The 24896-nt window shown below is 34.3% G+C and overlaps 1 protein-coding gene and 1 pseudogene across 6 annotated transcripts in view; one reads left to right on the top strand and one right to left on the bottom strand.

The window, feature by feature from the left end:
- Positions 1-24896, top strand: part of SLC20A2 (solute carrier family 20 member 2) — an 87369-nt gene that overhangs the window by 3405 nt on the left and 59068 nt on the right. Inside the window, exons 2-3 of one of the 6 annotated variants that reach the window (XM_023519770.1) lie at positions 954-1359; positions 2449-2550. The exons of 2 other annotated variants lie outside the window; for them this stretch is intronic. The gene's annotated coding sequence lies outside the window, so the exon portion shown is untranslated. Of the gene's footprint in view, positions 1-953; positions 1360-2448; positions 2678-3602; positions 5108-22993; positions 23435-24896 lie in introns of those variants that run through there. 3 more of the 6 variants (XM_011372855.2, XM_023519763.1, XM_023519775.1) reach the window with 3 other exon arrangements.
- Positions 12425-12542, bottom strand: LOC111729253 (annotated as a pseudogene).

Below are 24896 nucleotides of genomic sequence, written 5' to 3'. Positions count from 1 at the left end.
ATGATAATATACACTGAGTAGGTTTATATTTACCTATTGAGTGAATATTAGATACTATGGGATCAGAGATACTCAAAATGTGGTATCAGCCCTCAGGTAGGTAGTATATTAATTGGGCAAGAATTGTGGACACACGTGAAACAGTATGAGAATTTGGAGCTAAATAAAACTAATAATAATAGTCAATATTTATGTAGATCTTAAAGTGTGCCAGATGCTGTCACAGGCGCCTTTACATGTTAATTTATTTGACTCTCACAACAATCCTTTGAAGTAGGTACAATTATAGTTTCATTTTTCAAATGGGGAAGCTAAGGTACAACAAGGTAATTAAGTTACTTGACAAAAATCACATCACAAATGATAAGTAGGGAAACACAGGATCTGAAGCCAGGCAGTCTGGCTCTTGAGTCAGGGTGGTTTCTCTAGGGAGTTTTACTTAGTTAAAGAAAAGAGAGATCTAAAAGTTGACACTGTTTTCTCAGCTATAAAAGGTGCTCTTTTTTAAATTTCAGAGTAGTGTAAAAGATTGCACTGATTCTGAGCTGCAGAAACAATGCTGGATTTTCCAGGTAGAAAAGGTCGATAATGAAATGGTTAAGGGTGCACTGTATTTTGACATGACTAAAGGTGAGGGGAGAGAAACTGAATTTTAAATCTCAAAGCTGAGTGAGGATTATATGTAACTTTCGAAGGTATTCAATTCTAGGACAGTGATTCACCAGGACATAGGACAATGACTGTTTAAGACACTAATTTAGTGTCAGAAAACTAACGTGAAATAAAATAATATTGAATGACACTTGACATTTTATTACTTTTCTCTTTAACAATTAACTAGATTCAAACTCCTAACAGTGATAATTTACCAGAATGTGAGTGTTATTGAGGATTTTCTGTATACTCTGTCCATTTACTTTGTTCTTATGTAAAATCTTGATCCACTTTTTCAGCTTGTCTTGAGCAATAGAGAGCCCTACTGGGGCCAGGAGGCCTCTTCAAACCAAGTAATATTTCTTTGGTGGAATAAACAGTAAAATTGTGCTGTTGATTTGTAACAAACCTAGACCGAAGTCATTTTGAAGCCATGAGGAATTAGATGAGGGTCTACAAACAAAATCCAGCAAGATGAAGAAAAATGGTATTCTCTGAAAGCCGTTTTGTATCCCTTTGTCAAGAGCTGACAATATTATTTTTGGGGTGCATCAACAGAGTCATTGAATCTAAGTGATTCCACAGATAAGGGAGTACATACATCAACACACCCACTCCCCAGGAATCAGAGGAGGAAGCGCTCTTGAATGAAGCATGGGCTGTAAACCTGGTTAGCAGCCAGGGAGGACACATGACGCTCTGCAGGTATAGTATTCTGTGTTACAGATTGTTTCTGCTGGGTAGGAGGTCATGTGGTTTTGTCTTGGGGTGGCCTTGTAATTTGAGTCAGTGAAGAAATGACGTGCTGCTGTATTTTAACATCACATATTTTGGGATGGCTTATCATAGAAGCAACTTGTAACTATGAATATTGTCCCACAGTCATGTTTTATTTAAATATTCAAATAAATAATTTGGAAAATTTGAGTTAAAATTTGTATTGAAGTTTTTATCCAATTGGCATGTTAGCCTTAATTTCATGCTCTTCTCTGAATGAGAGGTTTTAGAGAAAGAGGAAGTGATACACTGATTCGTTTATTTTAAGCCTATCAAGTTGGATAATTTAATGAAAACTCTACTGCCCCATTTTATGAATTTCAGGATTGTAGAGCTGGATCCTGAACATGATCTAGTCTGGTGGTTCTTTAAGTAGGAGTGTACATCAGAATGACCCAGGATTTATTATAAAAGTAACAGATGTAGCCTAACCTCAAGGGCATAGCCTGGCCATCTGTATTTTAAACCACCTCCCCCTATAAGAAGAACAAGCCCTGAATTTACAGATAAGAAAATTGAGTAAACTACAGCTGGTTCAGTGGTACCAAGATTTTATCACCAGATATTATGTAATTTCAGAATTTTATGGCTGGGAGAAATTTTCCAGATCATCAGTTTAGTAGCTCATTTTATAGCCCAGTATAAGCCATGCATGTTCACACCTATTCCAAGTAAGATATGAATGCAGAGAAATAGTGTTCTCTTAAAGCCTGTCTTCTGTTCTGGCCATGGTAAGGATCAAAATGCCAATCATCAGAATTTTAACTGATATTTTTTATTAATTTCAGCAACTGTCAGTTATTTGCAGTATTTATATTATATACCCTGTGATGGCCTCTTATATTTTGGAGAAATATATTTAAAGCTGAAGTGAAAGATTTAAAATTTTGTATTTGAATTATTCATTTTTTAATCTTAGCCTGAATATAAGAGAGAAATGTGTGAAAATTTGCACTGCTTTTTTAGAATGTTGTGTTTGTAAATCTGGTTGATTTTTAACTTTTTTTTTTTTTTAAGGCATCTTACCTTGGAAACAGTACAATTTGGCTTCCATGTCATCTTTGAGTATGAAAGAGAATTCTAGTTTCAGCATATCCTCAGTGGAGACCAATGAATCAGGTTTGTTTCTTCAAGACATCTCCTAAAGCCTGGAGCAGCAGCCATTTCCAGAAGTGAATAATAATGTCGGATGCCTGTGAATGGACTATATGGCCAAGTGACTCATAAAGATATTCATGGAAGAATGGTAAAAAACGGAAGAAAAAGCAAATTTCAAGAAGCCAGTCCCATACTATTTAAGTTTTTTGAGCAGCTGAAAGAAGATAGTTCTGAAAATATGAGTGACAAGACTGTAGTATATTTCTTTACATGTTCCATACACTGTTAATCCTTCTGCTTTGGTGTATAATATTTGAATTATTTTCCTCTACTGAAATAGTTGGGAATCTACTTATGATCAGAGTTTTATTCTGTGTGGATAAATAATATATATAGGAGAAAAAGGAACAATTCATTAGGATGTTGGCCCCTAGAAATAGACTTTCACTGAATAATCACCAAAAGTGGAAGATGTCGATGAATTACTTTTTCAAAATGATGTATTACTGTCACAATCTTTGTGACTTTAGATTTATTTTTATCTACTCTCAGCATCTGTATGAGCCTCCTTTTTTCTTGCACAATTTTTTGGGCCAAGGATCTGATGACCATATTTTTTCAGTGTAAAAATAAGTATTATATCTTCATAAATAGACCTTTGGTATGGTTATTTTTCTACCATAGGTTATTTTATAGGATCAAGAGTAGAATAATTGCCATTCTTTTTCAGAGTTGTTTTTCTTTATTATTTTTATGTTCTTGTTTAATGTTTTGTTTTCCTCTACTGTTTCTAGAGGGAAGTAAAGGATGAACTAGGAGAAAGTTTCAGAACAGTTCATCTATGTTCTGTTTTCAGTTATCTAGGAAACCAGAATAACATGGGTAGAAGAAATTTATAGAAAATTTATAGCATCTCTTAACTTTATTTTAAATCTCCATTTAATTATTTATAATTAAATAATCTTAAATTATTTAATTATTTCATTATTATAACCTTATTTTAAATCTTCATTAAATTTCTTTTTTAGCAAGATTTTTCCACATGCTAATAAGCAGAGGCGGGCAGGGGAGGGTGAGCGGGAGGGTGTGGAGAGGAGAGAGAAGTTTTATAATTAACAAATGAAACAATTGGTGATTAAGGTCATTAATGTGTATGTACACATTGTTGGTATGAAAATTAGTTTGTGAGAGCTAAGATAATTAACTGACATGTAAATGTTATTGTTTTCAGCTTTTTGTGACTAAGTTGATTTCATCAAAAATTTTCTCTGGAGGTCGAAGGAAACCTTTATCCATATATATTAAGTTTTACTAAACAGAAATACAAGGAAAAGAACAGGTTTTTAAATGTAATAAAATGAAATTCCAGAAACAATTTTTTAAAAAATATTTTCTTTCTCAGTAGGCCCATTTTATTTCATCTTTTTCCCCCCTTTCCACCCTATCTACTTATCATCTGGTCTCTTACATTTTTTTCTCATCTGTCCAGAATTTCTTGTTTGATGTCTATATTTTGCCTACTTCCTGCCTTTTTCATGATTCAGCCTCCCATTGAAAATGCTTTTCATTCTCTTTACCCTCTATTTCCTTGGGTGTGCCTCCTTCCTAATCTGCCACCTCCTAGCTTTTGTTGTTGTTATCTCTTGTAATTCAGCTCCTTTCATCTCTAACTCCTGCTTCACCTCTGTCTGTTTCACTTCTTGTCCACCTACATTCCACTCTCATCTCCTGTCAGTGGTGATCTCTTTCACCACCTTGCTCTACTTCTGTGTAGCTCGCTGATCTATCATGTGTTTTCATCTAGCTCTAATTCCTTCTCATCTCCAAATTTACGTTGCTTTGTTCCTGGACTTTTTAGTTATTGTGCACTTGTTTCGTGAGCTCTTTTTCTATTTTCCTGTTCCTGGGTGGTAGGAATTACTAGATGGATTTGTTTTCAGTATTTGCATAGAATACAGATCCTTGCTGTGTATTTCCTGGGTAGCCAGGATGAATCAATTATTATTAACTTTTCTTAGAACATTGAGCTTCTTGTGTTTTCTGCTTCCAAGAATTAGATTGATATTCTAGAAGATTAATATTACTTTAAAGAGAGTCAGGATAGGTATATGATACTGTCATTTTAACTCTTTATTCAAGAGTTCATGACATTTGAATTTACTCCCTTGTCAGGTGGATGGAGGCTGGGAAGAGGAAAGTAAATACTATAAAAGGACTCACAGTCAGTTTCTAGAACTGGAAAGAAAACTGCAACCACAAACCACATGTTTTAACATTTATTAGGTAAAAGGTCCTCTAAAAGAATAACTATCAGGAATTCTGTTAAGTAGATCATCTGTATTTTATATTTCAAGTTCCAAGACCTTTCTTTAATGTTTAACAAAACAGTCTTATAAATATTCATGTTATTTTGAGAGGCCTGATGTCTCCTTAAATATTAACCTGTGTCATTTTGAGGTTTTACTGTAACATTCTCAAAATGCCATTGACAACCGACCATGTTAGTTTCTTGTGTGGGAAAGCATATAAATTGTATGGTCTTTCCTCTCTGGACTCTAGTCCTGGTGTAATGTAAAAGGTAGCTTTTTGGCATTATTTTATTTATGCTGTTGATGATTTACATTGTGTTATATTTTTCCTTTATTCTCATATATATGAATGTGTTGCTCTCCATAATTTATTTTTTTTACAACGCATATGAACTACTGGAGGTAGACTAATGTGAGGGCAGATGCAGCTTTATTAAACTTAAGAAAGACCCTGTACATCACAAAATATAGTGTCTAAGTAAGATTTTAAGAAAAACCCTAGAAACTGAGCCTTGCCTAATTGCGATGGTGGTAGTTGTGTATCTATCTTGAAGCTAAGGAATGGCTAGTGATAATGTAATATTCACCAGTGATGAGCAGCTAGTAAAAACATCAGAATTACAGTGAAGTTAATTAATGAGAAATTTATGTAGATGTGCTAAGTACAGGACTGTATTTTGGGATTACAAAGAACTCAACTGGTAGAGAACTGGTAGATTACATACATATTGTTGCTGTTCAAAATGCTTGGAATTCTTATTTTAAATTTGCTTTTACAGTTTTTGAGAAAACTAACCTTGTTAAAAACCTTATAGTCAGTCCCTTCTTTTTAACTAGAATTATTTTAGCTTAATCTGTTTGCCAGATGTAGTTCTTAATGACTGTTGTCTCTTCCCATAAATCATATCTGTTCTCAGAGAATTTAAAATTTGCTACAGTTAAGCATGTTTGACAAAAATGTGCCCTAGGCTTCTAAAGTGTTCAGCAAAAATGACATCACTGGAATAGATATTGGTAATAACTGCTTTCAGGTAAGTTAGTGTAAGACTTAATGAATGTGAAGCTTTGGAGTACGTTAAAAATCAGTCTTTGTATAGTTGTAATGCTAACACTAGGTTATATATTCCAACCCGAATATAGTTCCTGGATTATATCTGTGTTTCTCTTATTTTAAAAAGTTTTTAAGTTAATTTTGTTTAAGAGAACCAGACTGAAGTGTGAATATTCTCATTTGGTAGAAAAATTGGCACAGTGATTTAATATTATTTTGTTTATGGTTGATTAATTTCTATCTAAACTAGCATGTCTTTAAAATATGGGTCTGTGTCCTAGACCATATGATAAATTAGGTTGGGTAAACTTTTCACTTGAAACAAATGGATTCTTCTGATCTTGGTTGTTTGACTTTGTTATAAAAGTCCACTAATTCATAGTATGATTAGACTTGTCTATTATATTGTGATTTTATATATTGTAAGGGTTGTATTTGGCATAATTTTAAAATAGTAGTATTGAGAAAGATCTCCCAGAGATCTAAATATGTCTTGTGTAAAGCCTCTTTATTAAAGTTCATTATTTAGAATCAAGAGATTTTAATAAGCTTAGTTTGTATTTTATGGCTGGCATTAATTTGTATTGATATTACATTGGTAGATAGGGAAACTATTTCCATAGAAAGGAAGTCTTGACGCATTAATATTTCAAAGCTTAGTTAAAGCTGGTTATGATTAGAAAAGTGGCTTTCACTTCTATTTTCTGGAAGATTATCAGTAGTCCTGAAGGCATGTTAGCAACATGTTTAATCGCCATAATGAATGTCTGGTTAGCAGAGATGGTTGAGAAGTGCTGCAGATGATGTAGAATAAGCTGAGGTACTGGTTTTGTCTTTCACTGCTCCCTCATATCTTTGAGAAACTAAAGTTTCTGATAGTGTTTTATTTTTCTTGGATTTTGATCATTTTTGATCTCAATAACAGTTACCTTTGTAGCCTCAGTAGGGTCAGGTTCTTGGCATATATTGAGCTCTTTGCTACTAATATAATTTTCAAATAAAATTTGATGTTATGAAATGTATTTTATGTAACATTCATATATAGTATATAATATGTGTTTATATGGATAAGTAAATAAATGTTTTGGCCATTCTACAGATCAGTAGGTTTGTTGGGAGCATTACATTCTCCTCACGATAAAAATGAGGAAACTGAAGGAGGTTATTGAACTGCCAAAAGTCACACAGATAGTAAATGGTGAAATCAGGACTTTATTCTAGGTCTGATTAAATCACTTTTCTGTGTTGCCTTTAAAAATATTTCCCCTTGAAAAAGTAAAACTTAGTCGTTTTATAAATGCATATTAATTCGAGCTAATCCAGTGCTGTACACCTAATTTTGTTCCAAAATAAATTAACTTTTTTCCTGATTGAAGACGTAATGGGGCTCAATATTAAAAGTAATCAATGCTTAGTGGAAAAATAAAACCAGATAACAGAAAAGTATAAAGGAGGGTGGTAAAAATAACTAGTAATTTTACCACCAAGATATTAAGATTTTGATTTATAGTTTTCCAGACTTTTTGGGATATACATATATATATGCTTATGTATTTAAAACAAAGATGTGTTCATAATGTGTGTTTATAACATATGGATCATCATTCTATATTATTTAAGTGTATAACATCATTTAAAATTTTCTTTTTCATTTTTTATAAATAGCCTTTTTATTTTAGAACAGTTTTGGATTTACATGAAAATTGCAAAGGTAGTACAGAGTCCCCAGTCTCCCTTGTCATTAACAACTTACATTAGTATGATAACATTTGTCACAATTAATGAACCAATATTAATACGTTATTATTAACGAAAGCTCTACTTATTCAGATTTCCTTAGTTTTTACTTTATATTTTTTCCTGTTCCAGGGTCCTGTCCAGGATTCCACACTACATTTAGTCACCATGTCTCCTTAGGCTCTTCTTGGTTGTGACAGTTTCTCAGATTTTTCTTTTTTTATGACAATTTTGAGGAGTACTGGTCAGATATTGTAGGAAGCGCCCCCAGTTGGGATTTGTCTGATGTTTTTCTCATGGTTAGACTGGGGTTTTATGTTTTGTAGAGGAAGACCACAGAGGCAAAAAGCCATTTTCATCACAGTGTTTCAAGAGTACATACTATCTGCATGATGTGCTGTGATTTACCTCTGTAGCATTTCACCTACTCTACATATTTTAAGCTACTTTTTAAACCCCTTCTTGATAAAATAATGATACATTTGCTTTGAAATTGTCTTAATTTTGACATCTTTGCTACTTGCCAGCTCTGTGACCTTGCTTTTCTTGTCTTCACTTTGAGTTTCCTCATCTGAAAAGTGAAGACATTAATTAGCAGCCACTTCATTGAATTGTTTGCTAAATGTATTACCTGACACATAATAAATGCATCGTATATATTGTTCCAGCCACCTTTTTCTCCTCAGCCATCTATTAGGTGTTTACCCTTTACTTGTTTATACCTTCACTTAGATTAAGAATAATGGTTTATGTATCTTAAATAAGTGACCAACTTCACAATTTCCTCAAACTTAAAAAACTTTTTGTTTGGATATGGTTATAGATTCACAGGAAAGTACAAAAATATAGAGAGGTCCATACATCCTTCACCCAGTTTCCCTCAAAGGTAACTATAGTACAGGATCAAAACCAGAAAATTGACATAGATATAATCCACAGAGCTAATTCAGATCTCTCCAGTTTTACATGCACTGTGTGTGTGTGTGTGTGTGTGTGGTAGGGGGTGGGGTGTATAATTCTCTGTTGTTTGATCATGTATAGATTTGTGTAACTATCACCTGATCAAAATTTAGACCCAGTCCATCAACCCAAGCCTTCTTAACTACCCCTTTTAAAACCACCTCCCAACACTTGGTAACCACTAATCTGTTCTCCACCTTTATACTTTTGTCATTTTGAGAATATTATACAAATGAAATCATGTAGTATGTGACCTTTTGAGATAGCCTTTTTTACTCAGCGTAGTGCCTGTGAGATCCACTTAAATTGTTGCATGTATCAGTAGTTTGTTGAGTATTCTTTCATGGTATGATGTACCACAGTTTAACCGTTTGTCCATTGGAAGGACGTTTGAGTTGTTTCTGGTTTGGGACTACTACTTATTGTTAAAGCTGCTGTGAACATTTGTGTACAGGTTTTTTTGTGTGGTCCTAAGCTTGCTTTTCACTAGGATAAATGCATAAGAGTACAATTCCTGGACTTTTGTAAGCTTCTTTGAAAATATACGCTAATGCTGTCTGCACATATAAGGGCAGTTATTTCTTATCGCCAGGCATTGTAAATAATGTATATTGTCCTTTATTTTAATATGTCTGTCATTTGCATTATGAGTTCAAAGTATAGAATTCTGTCTTTTTCAAACTAATATAACATGTATTAATAATTATTTCATTTTGTTAATGAATTCTTTCATATTGGTATTTTTCTTGTGGGTTATATTACTGTTCTCATACTAAATTCAAATGGGAGAGATATTTCAAGTAATGTTTTTTTAAATCAGTTCTTTACAGTGTGATGTTGAATTTTTTAAAATATTAAGATTAGCATAAAAAACCAGAAAGTCTTAATTGACTCATGTTCAGCAATATTTAAAATAATTGATAGAGCAGTGTTGACACTTTTCCAACAAAACAAAAGCATATATTTTTGAAGAAGCTTATAACATTCCAGGAATTGTACCCCTATGCATTTATCCTAGTGAAATTAAAGCTTAAGTCCACATAAAAAAACCTGTTCACAGCAGCTTTATTAGTAACAGCCCCAAACCAGAAACAACTCAAATGTCCTTCTAATGGACAAATGGTTAAACTGTGGCATAATGTTTGGAGTCCTAAAATATTTTATAAAATCTTTTTCTCTAAGGTTAATAATAAATGATAAATCATTATTAAGGTAAGGCAGTCAGTACTCTTGATATATGAAAGGCCCCTAATTTTGATAGCCATAGATTTAAGTTGGGCATCAAAAGTCAGTGTAAGTAAGGACAGTATATATTATGGATGGTGGGCAGGCATTAGCTGATTGATTGGTTTTGGCTTTCCCAAATGTATCTACTAGCCTTAACTGATAAAGGAAAAGTTCTCTGTGAAAAATTGAAAGTAAGGAAAAAGATGAAATATAAAAAGTAGTGGTTCTTAATTCTGACTGCCCATTTGAATAATCTAGATAACTTTTAAAACAAAATAAGCACCAATGCTCGAGGCCAGTTAAATTAGACTCTCTGAATGTGGTGCCCAAGCATTGGTATTTTAAAAAATGCTTCCAGGTTATTCTAATGTTAAGCCAAGGTTGAGAACCGCTGAACTGACAGAAATGGCTTTTATGCTCATATTTCTTCACCTTAGAGTTTGATAATGTTTGTGTTATAGTCATTCTTCTCCTATGTATTGGACTAATGTGGGTTCCACATACCTTTTGTTTATGGTTCTGCTGAGATGCATATTTTCCTAAGATGGGAAAAATCACACTTGTAAATTGTGGGCACATTTAAATTATATAATACAACTTTAATATGTCTAACGAAAGAATGCCTATGAAGTGGAATTAAATACCCCAAATAGTGAGAAACTCAGAATCACTGCAAGTCAAAAATGAAGTTAGGTTTCATCCAGGACATATTATGGGTGGTAAACTTTTAGGGAAATTATTTAGAAAACCTGCATGGAGCGTTGCAGTAATAGATCTGAGTCTTTATTGATAGATTGTATTGTTAGCCTTATTTAGTTTTCCTTTTTTATTTTAATGTTTTACTTTATAGAAGCAGTATTTATTTGTATTAAGTGAAAGTATGCAAGAATGAATAAAAAAGAATCCCCCACTCATGTTGACAGCCTGATGTGAATTCTTCCACACCTTTTTCTATATTCATAAAAAGTAGTTATAATGATATAAGATTTGTGAGTTTTTCTTTTTAAAATAGGATCATACTCTACATTATTCCGAAGTTTGCCATTCCTTCTTAATATAGCACGGATATTTCTCCAGGTCAATAGATACAGGTCTAACTCTTGTTTTAAAAAAAAAAGAAAATTAAAAATAAAAATTTCAATATACCATAATTTATATAACCATTTCCCTGTAAATAGACATTCAGAATGTTACCTTTTTTTTTTTTTTTTTTTTTTTTTGCCACTACAAACAATTGTGTAACACATATCTTTGTCTATATAACCTTAGGTACTTGTTCTTTGTTTCTCAAGTATTATAATCCATGGTTTGGTTTTGGTCAGATTTCTTAGTTTCTGGATAGCTGCTCTGATGGTGAGAATTAGTGAATTAATGTCAGTTGGTTTCCAGTTAATTGGCTCCTCTTGGGCATTAGATACAAAAGTCAATTATTTTTTTAAATGGGTAATAATGTATCCTAGTGACCAGAAATGTTTTAAATAGGTTCTAGAATCTCTGAGATAGGATACCTTAACAGGAGGCTAATGGATGGGCTTCATAGGGGGGTCCATGATCCATCTGATGTTGATTATAAAATTGTGTACAAGTATACATTTTATGGCTTTCATCACATTTTCAAAGGGACTCTTGTCCTCTAAAAATGTTAAAAATTGATAATATACATATCAGAGAGTAGTACTTGGTCTAGATAACCTGTAAAGTACTTTGAGTTTGCATCAATAGCACATTTTTTAATAACGTTCTCTTTCTCTAAAGATGTAGAGGAAATAAGTTTACTTAACTTCCAGGTGACATAAACCTAGGAGAGGTGATGAATACCATAAATAGCAGATTCTAGATTCAGAATAATCTTAATAGGTTGTAATAATGTTCTGAAATTAGCAAGATGAAATATACTAAGGACAGACTTTTGCAGGGGTTGAGGAATGCTTGGGGGTGATGGACAATCTCAGGTGCACCTGAGATAAAAAGAGCTAGTATTTATATGACCGCAGGCTTATGTGAGCCATCTCTGTGATGTGGTTGCTAAAAATATGAGCTAGTTAGACCACATTTGATGAATTATGTTTACGTCTATGAAACCACATTTCAGGTGAGACATTAGCAAAGGAAGGAGACAATTATAGTGATGAATTGAGATGTGATGTCACACAAGGAACCACTGCTGAAGGAGTTTGGTTGTTGGATCTGAAGGAGAGAGTATAAAAGAACAATGGTAACAACCCTGTAGATTAGGGAATAGGAAGACGAGAGGATGCTATGTAGAACTTGATCACTGCGGGACATGGAAAAGCTCAGTGAATGTTTGAATGAATGAATGCATATTATAAGGCAAAGGATTTTGACTTGATCTAAGCTCTGGTGAGAATGCTCCAGTAATGCAGTGGACTACCCGGCAGAGTAATGACTTCCAATTAGTGGAGCCCTTCAAGCATAGTGACAGGTGACTGGGATAGGGTGTAGAAAAAATTCTTGCTCTAAGTGAAAAGTTGTAAAACAGGACTTCAAAACTCTTTTAATTGGAATTTTATATTCTTAGGTACTTTAATTCTAAAAACAGGAGTAAATTCTAGGATAACATAGGCTCTTCAGAAGTATTTTTTTTTTTTTATGCCTATAGCACCTGGTCTTCCTAGTGGTCTCCCATCCAAGTACTAACTAGGCCCGACCCTGCTTAGCTTCCAAGATCAGATGGGATTGTGCGTGTTCAGGGTGGCATGGCTGTAGACCAGAAGTACTTTTATAGAAGGAATGTTTTTGACTCACCGGCTATATGTTTGTCAGTACAGGTGTTTCAAAGGTGCTGAAACGTTGAAATATAACAGGTCTTTATCTGAAACTGCAGTGCCTAAGTTATTTCCACTGTTAAACCCGAAGTAACTAGTTTAGTCTTGTGGAGTGTGGTTCAAGATTTTATTTTTGTTACTTTAGAGAGGAGAAAGATCATTCTTTTCAAGCTACAAAAAGAGAGTGAAAAAGGAAATTTCACCACTTCCTGGCTTGTTTGTGGCCTCAGGAAACACAGGACACTATCTCCATTAGGCTGATTGTTCTGAATTCTGACTCAGATGATTATAACACTGTATGGAATTTGTGTCATGCTTTGTCATTTACATAGGTTTGCACCCAAGTTTGCATATTTCCTGTGAAAATGTATCTCTAATATTTGTTTAAATTGTTTGAGTCAGAGATATCTCTATTCTCAAATAATTGAAACAATATAAAAATCCTTTAGGTCATGAAAATGGATAAATGTCAAAAATTTTTTATGTAATGCTTTAAAAGAAAAACAAAGGTCTATCTTAGAACAGGTTGAGAGATGCTGCCCCTTATGACACCATGGTTTCTACTCTTCTTTGTACTGCCAGAGAGATCTAGGTTAGGGGTTAAGAAGACAGACTCCATTATTTATTGGCTGGGTGACCCTGATCTCCCATGCCTGTTTACTTGTAAAGGGAAGATGATGATGGTGCTCACACCACGGTGAGAAAGCACTTAGCAGAGTGCCAGACACATGGAGAGAATTCCGTAAACCTTCTATTACTATATCTTATGCTCTCATTTTTTGAGCTGCTTTCTACATTTTTTTCTGATTAACAGATATCATCTATGTTTTTTACTATCTTGAACACAGCACATCTAAACGTAATTTTTTTATACCCTACCCCAACCACACCCTCCTCTCACCTTAAACCTACTCCTGCTTTATCCTCCTGTCTCCTCTTTAATTAATGGGGACCGCTCACCAGAGGTAACACAGAAAGAGGTTAATACCGCAAGCTCTGAAGTCATACTGTCTGGGATAATATTCCTGCTCCACCACTTACTGTCATGTAACCTTGGACAAGCTACTTAATGTCTCTAAATCTCATTTTCTTCAATTATGAAATAGGTGTAATAGCAATCTGTCTTACAGAATTGGGAAAATTCAATGAAGTAATGCATGTTAAGTATTAGTATGGTCCCTGACATTTAAGTAAGTGCACAGTACGTGTTTATTGTCTATAACTCTCGAGCTAGGAATGGTAGTGCCTCTTCTTTCCCCTCACCTGAAAGTCATCAATGCTATTAATTCTACCTCAGAAGTCTCTCTCCTTTCTCATCGCTGCCTTTAGGCCAGGGTTTCTTACCTTGAGTCCGTTTCTCAAAGAAGTTCATGATCCCCTGAAGTTAGATAGATGTACATTTTTTGACATGTGCATTTTTACTAAAGAAAGTACTTTGAGCCTTTTTCATTGACCTTCACACAGGTCAGTGACCCAGAAAATGTTAATAACTATTAGACTTTTACTTCTTGCCTGTATTCAGTAGCCTATAAACTGATATTCCTTCTTAGTCTCTGTGCTTCTAGTCTACTCTTTTCACTGTTGCCCAGCTTTTTAAAAAAATGTGTTTACATCACCATTCTACTTATACGATTGTATTGCCTCCCTGCTGCCTACAATGGTGGTTCTTGCCCCTGACCACATACTAGAATTTATATGGGAAACCTTTTAAAAAATACTGATGCCCAGGCCCCATCCTGACCAAAAAAAAAAAAGATACTAACAAATATCAGGCATCAGTATTTTATTATAAAGCATCCTGGGAGATTTTAATGTGTAGCCAGAGTTGAGAGCCTCAGGGCTGCAGGATAATGGACTAATTTAATGTGTTAGCATGGCACAGAAAGACCTCAGCAACTTCATGCCAATCTACTTTTTCAGCCTAATCTACCTCTTCTCCCGTTCATATCCCATCACTTGCACTCTGGACACATACATTTTTTGCTATTTTCAAAACATGCTCTGTTTCCTGCCTCTTGAGTTCTTGCCTGTACTGATTGCTCTACATAAAATGGCTTTCACCTTTTCTCTGCCTGGTCATTTCCATCGCAAAACCTTCCCAAAGCACCAGAGAATTGCAGCCTTTGCTCTTGTACAGACTTCTGTTTTGGCCCTACACCGTATTATAATTATTTGTGTATCCGTCTTCCACATTACTCTAAACTTATAGAGTAGAATCTTTATTTCTCTGGTGTGTGGCACCAGGTTAAGAAGCTCCCTGCGAGTCCAATGAATAAATGAGAATGAACAGCAGCCTACTCTGGCGAATCAGGAAATCCATGAGGTGGGCGAATGTAAGTAAATATGGTATACTAGATGGTGAGAAATATTCAGCAGAAGTTTTATCCTCTATTGTTTTTTCATACTATTATAGAAAGGAAAGATAAAAGTATACAAAGTTTCTCATCTGGGACCAGGAAAGTTGAGACTGGCTTTAAAAATACCTCCAAACACTGTTGAATATTATTGAACATAATAGCATGAAGTCATGTTATATTTGTCTCCTGAGACTCTCCAGAGATTTCTGAATGAGAAATGGAGAATCAGCAATTATGATGATGGCAGCTGTTTATTTTGCCCAGTGGATTATCCTTACTTAGTTACTGATTTAAAGATACCCTTATAAGGACAGTTCTCCAGACATTATATGTTTCTAATTTTGATCTCACCCCTGGCCTTTGTGTTTTAGCTGCTGCGTAGTCCTTCTCTTGGCTATTTTTAATACTTTTTTTTCCCAGTGTGTCTCAGAATTGTCCAACACATTCTAAAGAATCATAACTTAAATGTGATTTATTCTTCTTGTTTCTTCAGTACCCAGAATTAACATGTTAAAGATCATTTTCAAAGGTATTACTTTAGTAAATGATCTCAGAGAGATTGTTTTGGATATTATTTGGGGGGTGTTTTGGGTTGTTTGCCCTTTATCGTAATTATTTTTCTCAGACGCTGACTCACCACTACACTTTTATGAAAAGAGATGGCTTATTTGACACACACAAAAAGTAGTACTAGTGGGATGTTGTGATTTGGATATACATCGTGATATGCTGTGTGTGAACAAATAGAATACCCTTTGTCTACCTGGCTGCTTATTATTTTATAATCTCGTATCTTATAAGCTTGAATAATGAGGACAGCATTTTTCTTATTCAAAATCAGAATGATAGTTAGAATTTATTAATATGCTACCTTTTTACCCTTCCACCCATCTTAATTTTAAAAAGTTTTTTTTTAAGCTTTAAAGAAATCTGGATCTATTAAGGGCTCCTCCTTAGATGTGATATACATGAAAGGGTCTCAGTGTGCAAAACTAAAAAGAGTAATTTTTAGTTATTTTTAAAAGCGTTTTTAAAAACAGGTCTGAGTCAAAGATCTGGGAAATGGCTCCTGCTTTTGGCAATTGGAGAGAGAGGAATATGACGTAAAGAAAAAGGAGAAACCAATTCTTACAAGGAAGCATCGAGGTCAAAAATGGATAGTTTTCTGTTATTTTAGTCTATAATCAACCCACAGATATCCCAGTACTGTTTGTCTTCTCATTTTGTGAACCAGGGCCTCTGTAAAGGAACTGGTCTCGGGTGTTTCTGAGAATGGCCTCTTGGATTATTATAATTACTGGGCTCTTATAGTTCTTAGAGCTGAGTTTTTAATCCTTCTGGTTTTTTGCTTATCACTGCAACTTTGAAAAATGAGCACTCACTTGTTAAAATGAATTGTGTATGTTTATCATCAAGACCCTAGGCTGTACCCCCGAAGAAACTAGTTACCTACTGGATTCTTGTAGTCAAGTGAAATTAGAATCTCTTATAAATATTTCATCTATTTTAGTTTGAGGTTGATTTCAAACTGCTTACCCTAAAAGGGACCACTTCTCAGTTTATCTGGTTGGGAACAGACCACATCCATTTATAGCAAAACTATTAAAAGTTAGAGAATAAAGTTTTGATTTCCCAAGTTTCTTGGTAAATTGGTACCAAGTGTTGTATTCTACCATACACTTGGGCATATACCCTTCAAACAAATCTTAAAAATGCTCAGAGACTTGTTAGTGGAATAGCAGGAGCCATAAAAATATATTTGAAATTATTAAAAGTAAAACTGGGGGCTTTGGGCTGTTGTGCAACTTTGGGCAAGTTCTCTATTCATCTGAAATAAGATAGGGAACCTAAACACCCAGAACTCTGAAATAGATTCTCTAATTCCCACATACAGGTGGTTCAATCAGGAGTTCCCCTTCATTTTTATTTTATATAGCTAAAATATATATATTAAAAGTCTGTGCCAAATCTTAGTGCTGTATGTGTGTTAACTCATTTTTATGACAATTCTAGGAGGTGGATTCTTATCTTCATTTTACAAATGGGCAGAGAGAATTCTAACTTGCCTATAGTTGCAAAGTTAGTAAGTGATGGAGTTGGGGTTTGAATGAAACCAGTTGATGATTCTATGAAAATACTCTCCTGCAGCTCTCTTTTCTTCAGAAAGCCTTAGATTTAAAGTTAGAAGTAGGATAGCCCTTACCCTAAAAAGATTGTAGATGCTCTCGAAGTAGACTTGATTGCTTGTGAGGCAGTGTGGATTGAAATAAATTAATATTTGGTGCTAATGTACCAAAAGATTTTGGAATTAAAAACTTGCTGCCTGATTCTTAATAGTTTTCCTATAATTGGAATAGTAAACCAAGAAGTAGATATTTATAATTAGCACACACAACTCATTAATTCAGATGCTAGTCAGCAACCCAGAATTGGCAATAAAGTTTGATTTTTGATGGGTGAAATTTTCCTTTGCATTATCTGTGAAAAAGAGATTTCTAAACAAATAAATAGAATAACGTTACAGGAACATTTTACTTATTTCTACATAGCAGAATATTTTCAAGTACTTTTAGCAGTCTTTTTAAAAATATCTGTTAACTATCTTTAGTACTTTTATCTTAAAAAATGGAGGGAACTCAGTTTAACATTTTATTAATAGATTCAAGTAATAAAACTATTTAAAAGTATTTTCAGTTTGGATACATAACTACTTGAAGCCAAATTAAACTGGAATTAGTAAGATTTTGTTAACCTACCTTTTGAATTATTGTGGCTCTAAATCTGATGTTTTCCCTAAAATCTCAAGTTATGATATATTTAAGGTTTCTTGTTTTGGATTGGTTTCTATACTAATAAATTATAGAGGTTCAAATCGTACTTAATAAACCTATGTTTATTTTTCCATTTAAGATATATTTATTATATAAGCTATTAATACTCCTTTGTATCTGGCAGCCATGCTATCTATGTCTGTCTAGCAGTTTCAAGCCTAGCATCTTATATTACCAAGTGCAGAATTGTTATCTCCTAGAGAAAAGTGGAAGCCCCCAGTTTTAAAGCGGAGGAGGTACAATCTCTATTCTTTTAACTGAGGGAATGCTAATGTTGGGGTACATGAAAACATGTTTTACCCTTGTGTGCTAGTGTAACTCTGTGAATTCCAGACAAAGGGGAAAATATTAAAAATATATTTAGCACCTGCTACATACCAGGTGCTTTGCTTGGTGATATAGCTATATTTATTTATCTATATTCATACGTATCTGTCTATCTTTCTGTATATGCACAAACCTGAGTTTACTAATTTAATGAAATATTTGTATATTAAGCACCAGGTTTCTGTTCACTCTTCTACATTCTTTACAAGTGTAAATTCATTTAGTCTTACTAATAATCTTATGAAGTATGTATATTATTATCTCCATTTTAAAGATGATGAAACTAAAGTGCAGAGAGAGTATTTGCCCAAGATCAATAACTACTAGGTGATGAAGCTAGAATTTGAACCCATGCAGTCTTGCCGTGGACTCCGTACTCTCACTGGTACTTTATAGTACAGATTTGGAGAAATTAAGGAATTAGTAGTCAAACAGCTTTTAATTAAAAAAGCTGAAATCTGAATCCAAGCTATTCCCTAGACATTATATTTTTCCTTTTTATGTATCTTTGCTTATGTTATTTGTTCGATATAATGTTCTGTCCAGTCCTTTTGCTGTTAAAAGCCTATCAGCATGCAAACGCTCAGTTCAAATGTCACTTTCTCCAAGATGCCTTTCTTGATTACCACAACTGGAAGCCTCCTCTTCTTTTCTTAGATTTCCACTGGAATGAATTTTTACTCTTTGGAATGCTAACTGACTAATCTCTTATAAGATAGAAAGTTCATATACAGTTGATCTTTGAACAACGTAGGGATTGAGGCACCAACTCTGCGGAGTAGAAAATCCACATATAACTTAAGTCTGTCCCAACCTTGAATGGAAAATACATTATACTGCCACATTTACTATCAGATTATAAGCCTCTTGAAGACAGAACTGTCAATTATACCATTTTCCGCTATTGTCATGGGCATCCTGCCATTCATACAAATCTTGCAAATGCTTGGGAGTTTCATAAGGGCAGGAAGCAACTGTTTAACAAATGTTTGTTAAATGGACAACTATTGGGAATGTATGGAAAGGGTAAAATTGCTCAATAGAATCCTAAAATATTTTAAAAATTCAACTCTGTTTTAATAAGTCTTTAAACAATAGCAAGTCATACTCTCATAGCCCTGATATAAATTATGTTATAAAATTATGCTGAATTAGCTGTTTATCAAAATTTTACAAATAACTTTTGAAGGGTTTGTTACTATGTATTTCTTTTAAATTACCAAAAAAATGCTGAAGAAAAAATGGTTTATTCTTTGAGCTAGATTTCTCTGTTCATATCTGTATAAATTGGTACTTTTAATCCATTTTTGAAGTATTAAGACAGACTGAATAGCTATGAATTATGCCAGTGGCATTGTGCCGTATGTAATAACCCAAAGGCATTGTGGGAAGGAACTACCCAAAGATATGAATAAAGGGAAGTGGGAACAAATAGAGGTTATTACTGTACCATCAGCCAAGGTATGGAAATTGTACATATATACTATTTAGTCAGTGACCCTAAATTCTGATTCAACCTTAGGCTAGCAACAAGAGGTGATATAATTGAGAAAATTGATCAGGCTGTCAATACTATAGAGTTTTCAAAGAGATAGGTTTCCCTGAAATACTTAATCATTTGAAACCCCTTTTAACTTTTTATTTTTTTGATCTTTTAGGCTGTAAAAGTAGGGAGCCTTTAATCCTCACTCAGTAAATATCCCAAGTTGATCTTTAGCAAGGACTATACTGATGGTAGGAGAGGTGTGATAAGGCTGTGGCCCTTTATGGAGAGCTGCTGTGTCAGGGCTGTGTGCCGTCAGTGAGTTTTAACACTTGATGTCAGTATTAACACTTTTACAGATGAGGAACAGACTCACAGAAGCCAGTTAAGTTGCCTGCGGTCATATAGCTAGCTGGAAGGTGGGGGACTGCATTTTGAACCTCGGGCTTTCTGATTCCACAGCTACAATCCAAAGAAGAGTTTTTTCCCTAATTTTTTTATTAGCATGAAGCTTTTATTATTATTATTTTTTTAGCATGAAGCTTTTGAGTGTTTTATGTCATCCTCTGAAAAACTGAGAATCATGGTGAAATGCAAATTTTTTTCCCCTTTCTACTTTTTCCCTCCCCTACCTCCTTTATTAGTTGGACCACATAACCAGGTTTAATCCGAAGATGACAAATAGCTCAGAATGGTAATGTTCCTGCTGGTTCCAGATATAATTTTTAAATATTTTAGAATAACTGATCTCTCCATGATCTATCGATGACTTTTCTAAGGTTCCAAAATAAACTTAAGAATCGTGAGATATTCCGGAACATATATTTAAATTTTCATTAGAAAATAACCTCTATTTAAAAAATAAACCGCGCTGCTCTCCTCTTCCCATCCTCATGTGTGCTCCTGTAGCACATAGCAAATAACTGCACCTCCTGGAGTGTATTTGCCTGGGTGGTCACCAACATGTGAGCTCATTGAATACAAAACTTGTCTTTCCTCTCTGCCCCCCGCACCTAGCCCTGGAACGGGAATATTCCAATATTTATGACATGATTTTATAAGTGAAAGCATGCCTAGGAAGAAATTCTTTTCCCCTCCTTTTGGTCTCTTTGCCCTCATTTTAGTTCTTTCTCCTTTCTAAATCATTTTTCCTCCTCTTTCAGTCTGTCTCAGTTCTTCAGCTTTCCATTTCTCCCACCATCTCATTAGGAATTTTTATATTCATTACATGTTGAAATGGCAATATCTTGGCTATATTGAATTAAATAAAATAGATTATTAAAATTAACTTGTTTATTTTTACTTTTTTAATGTGACTACTAGAAAATTTAAAATTATATATGTAGATGTTCTAGAGGTTATATATCCAGGTTAATTCATTAATGCAAGTTCATAAAAACAATTGTTTTTTCTTTTGTTTTTCTTTTAATTTTCTGGATCTATTGGACTAAGATCCCATAGATCACTACCTTCCACTGGCATAGTGCTTCCTGGCCTTCTTCCCCCACTACCAAAAAATTATAGGAATGAATGGGAAGAATTTATCTTGCTTTTAATGATGCACACAGAATTTTCTCTACATAAGTATGCCTAGAACAGAAGTATAGTTGACTCAGATTATTTTCGCTAATGAAAAGGAGGCAGCAGAGTGACTAATGTAAATTGGAAGATACACTATTTCCTTTGGAATGTTTTGGTTCTTACTTTTTGGAACAGGTGTGGCCACTGTTGAAAGAAACAGTGGAGTCATACTTAGCATGAACATGTGAGGAACTGGAAAAGTGCACAGAATCCCTTGCCATCAGTATAATGGATTTATCATATTCTCTGATGAAAACTCTGATGCATAATTGTACTTGGTGTATTTGCTTTTTCTTTCTGGTTTAGGGAAGAAATAATGTTTTGGCTTAGAAACCGATCTGTGACATAATAGGATAAAGATAATTGTGTCAAAAATAGTCTCACAGTGTCCTCTTTTGGCTTTAGGAATTTCCGAGTAAGTTTACTGTAGATCACTGAGAATTAATTCTATTAATCAGAGGTCAGCCATCTTTGATAAGTGCTAACTTTTTTCCTTTTGGCATCGTGTGGGAAATGCCCACCTCTGGTGACTTTGGGTTGGGGTGGTGCTAAGTGCACAGCAGCTACCATCTCGTAAGGGCGGAGCAAGTGCTGGCTACAGCTGCCTAAGATTGGGCAGTGGGGGTGGAATCCCAGCCTAGCAGCCAGCAGTTTTTGTAAACAACCGGGAGAGGGATTGTTCTGGTGGTTACCAGCTCGTGCCAATGAAAAGCAACTCGTTTGCCACTTTAGGTACACAGGCTACAGGTGGACAGTGCTTTGTAAGGACATGGTCATGTCTATGTTACAAGATACTTGCCAGCGCCAGCAATAGTAAGTTAAAGAGTGAGCCCCTGAGCTCAGACCTGGGAATTGAGAACTGAGTAGAATGAATCTCTTGAAATCTAAACTGACATGACATTTTAAAATTAGGAAAACAAACAGTTCTGGAAAGAGCTATAGGATTATAGTGAAATGGTTAATATGGAAGACATGTCATAGAGAGGTTAGGAGGGAGATTGGGGTAATCTACTGTTGATTCAGAGAGGAGCCTTGGACAATCACTGAATTTTGCTGTTTACTCATCCGTTTAAAATTTGGGAAAATGACATCTCCCAGAGATATTTAGAGATTTGAGTGATATTTTAACATGATTTGGTATTTTTCATAAAATGTCTAGTAGGAGCCAAATATGTCATCAAAACTTAAATGCCTAAAACAAACTAGGCTGAACCTTAATCTCTTGAGTAGATATTAAGCAGTTCTGTGTCTCTGATATTTATCAAAGTTGTACTTAGTAAGGGAGTTTATATTTTTTAAAAGAAGTTCCATGTTTTCTAACTTTCTTTTGAATATCAGCTGTATGCTTGGGGTCTTTAGCTGTCAACTGGAGCTTCAACATGCTTTATAGATGGTCAGTTACCTATAAAGGAAAATTTACTAGTTCCGGCCAGCCAGGCAATTAAATGCACTTCAAAATGCTTCTTGCCAAGGATGATACCTTTTGCAAATATTTGAGATGTTTGTTCTTAGTTATAATTTATTAGTGAACCTGTGTCCTCATAGCAGCTCCTTGGGAGGTGCAGAAGACAAAGCCAGAAAGCAAGTAAACGAAATTTTAGTTCATTAGACGTTAAGGAAAAAAGCTCTCATTCAAGGCGACTTCTTGATGGACTTATTGGTATGTGTATTTGATGCCTATTTAATTTTACACAGTAGCACATCTAGTCATACTGTTGAAAATCTGACAGAATGTCCTTTTACTTGGCTTTTCCTTGTGAAGAGCATACAGCACTGCCACCTTGTTGCCAAAGTTTTTTCTGATGCGAATGTGCCTAAAAATTCAAGTGAATGCCTGTTGTGAAAAAGAGCTTACTCTTTTTCTTTGTCAGTACTTGCGAATACAACTTAAAAGAAGTTAGTATTATTGGACTGAATTCAATAATTAGCATAATCATGATGCTGTGTATTGTTCGCCAGAGCACGCCCCTTGGCCACATTTCCCATTAAGAGGACACCGATGTTGTCTTAGTGAATAAATCCCGGCACACACGATGCAGATCAGCGAGTTCCTGCCTGCTTTGCCGGTGCAGTTAATTTTAGCCAGGGTTTGTTCTATGAGTTGTAAAGCTGTTTACCCAAGTAGAAGTTACTAAACTGAAATGTCACTTCTCGACCTAATGTGATAGGATATCTATTTTAGACTTCAGATTGTGTTCATGATCGGGAGAGCAATCTTCTGAAGAATTGCGGCTCAGATTTCCTTTGAAAGTACTTGTAAGTACTGGGTGAATTTTTAAGATTTCTCTTTGTTCTTTTCTCTTTAAATCTTCCTGATGTTACTATCATAGTAATTTTTTACATCTGGGGAAAACCGGAAACTTTGGGATGTGTACTTTAGAGGATTCTAAGAGTGGTGGCCAAAGGTTTTTTTTTTTTTTTAATATATCCTACTGCAAGAAACCTGCTTTATTCAGTTTCCCCAAAAGAAAGTATTTGATTCTTACTATTTTTATCTTTGCCAAGCAATGTGTAAGTTACTACTTTTTTTACCTGTTAAAATATTTGGTTAATGGAAATGGTTGTGTCATTGAGCTTTATTTTCTACAGTAACCTAACTCTTATAAAAGTTAAAAGTGGGTTCCTGTTCTATTATACTTACCCTGAACTACAAGCTTATGCTCCAGAAATAATGGAGTGTCAAATGTAATTTTGTAAAATTTATATAGATAGATGTTTTCATTTTTTTAAAGGAAGATTTTGTGTTTAAAAATAGACCCATATACTCCTAAGGAGAAGCCCTTAAAAAAATAAAATACTTTTAAGAGGAAGGTTTTAAAAGTAATTGAAAGCATCTTCTGGAAGATTGAGTTAGTTATCAGAATTAACCAAAGGCCATGAAATTCTCTAATTTTTAACTGCCCTTAATTTAATAAGTCATTGCCAACTTAAATTTGATTGAAGAAAACCAGAGATTTTAATATCGAATATTTTAAATTAAATCAGAATCACCTTGCTTAGTTTGAAGTGTGTTTGGAGTACACTGACCTCATGCCATACAACTTCCTTGTAACACATAACCAGGCAGGAATCCCTTTATCAATTAACACATAAATTATATCCCCTCTAGGAATATTGATTTCAATGAAACAATTTTAATAGGCAATGTAGTAACTGCTTACCAACCAGCCTTCCCTGTCTCTCTGTCATCTCTATGAGCAAGGAGGGAAGCATGCCCTCAAATGCCATTTTCCCATTTTGAAAGCTTTATTTAAAGACTTCTTTGTTATTATGTATTGTCTGATTTTAAATCCAAATGACCTAAAGTGTCAACAATGAAAGGAAATGTTTCAGTGGTACATTTAGTAGGAAAAGAATGTAAGAAAGGAAAATAGAACTGAGTTCTTGGGCTATTTTTGGAAAGAAGATTTTTTTAAAACTTTTTTTATTGAGCAGAAGAGAAATTTGCAGTCCAGATTAATTGTAATTATAACAGAAAAGTCTGTAATGACATCTTCAGCAGTAAAAGACTGTTCCAATATATGCTTCATAATATATACTTTTATCCAAAGAAAGTAACTATTCTTATTCTTTCTTTTAATTGTTAATAAGGCATCATCAGAATCTCAGTGGAGTGTTTTTAAAGAAGTGTTTTTAATTTAATAGAAGTTTCCATAGGTGTTTTCACTACTAGGAAGCATGTGTTCTGTTAGGAGTTGCAAAAAAATGCTCATAAACA

The sequence above is a fragment of the Pteropus vampyrus genome, unplaced genomic scaffold (assembly GCF_000151845.1).
Source record: "Pteropus vampyrus isolate Shadow unplaced genomic scaffold, Pvam_2.0 Scaffold8, whole genome shotgun sequence".
NCBI lineage: Eukaryota > Metazoa > Chordata > Mammalia > Chiroptera > Pteropodidae > Pteropus > Pteropus vampyrus.
The sequence above is the reverse complement of the archived record's forward strand: the minus strand, read 5'-3'. Positions and strand labels throughout refer to the sequence as shown.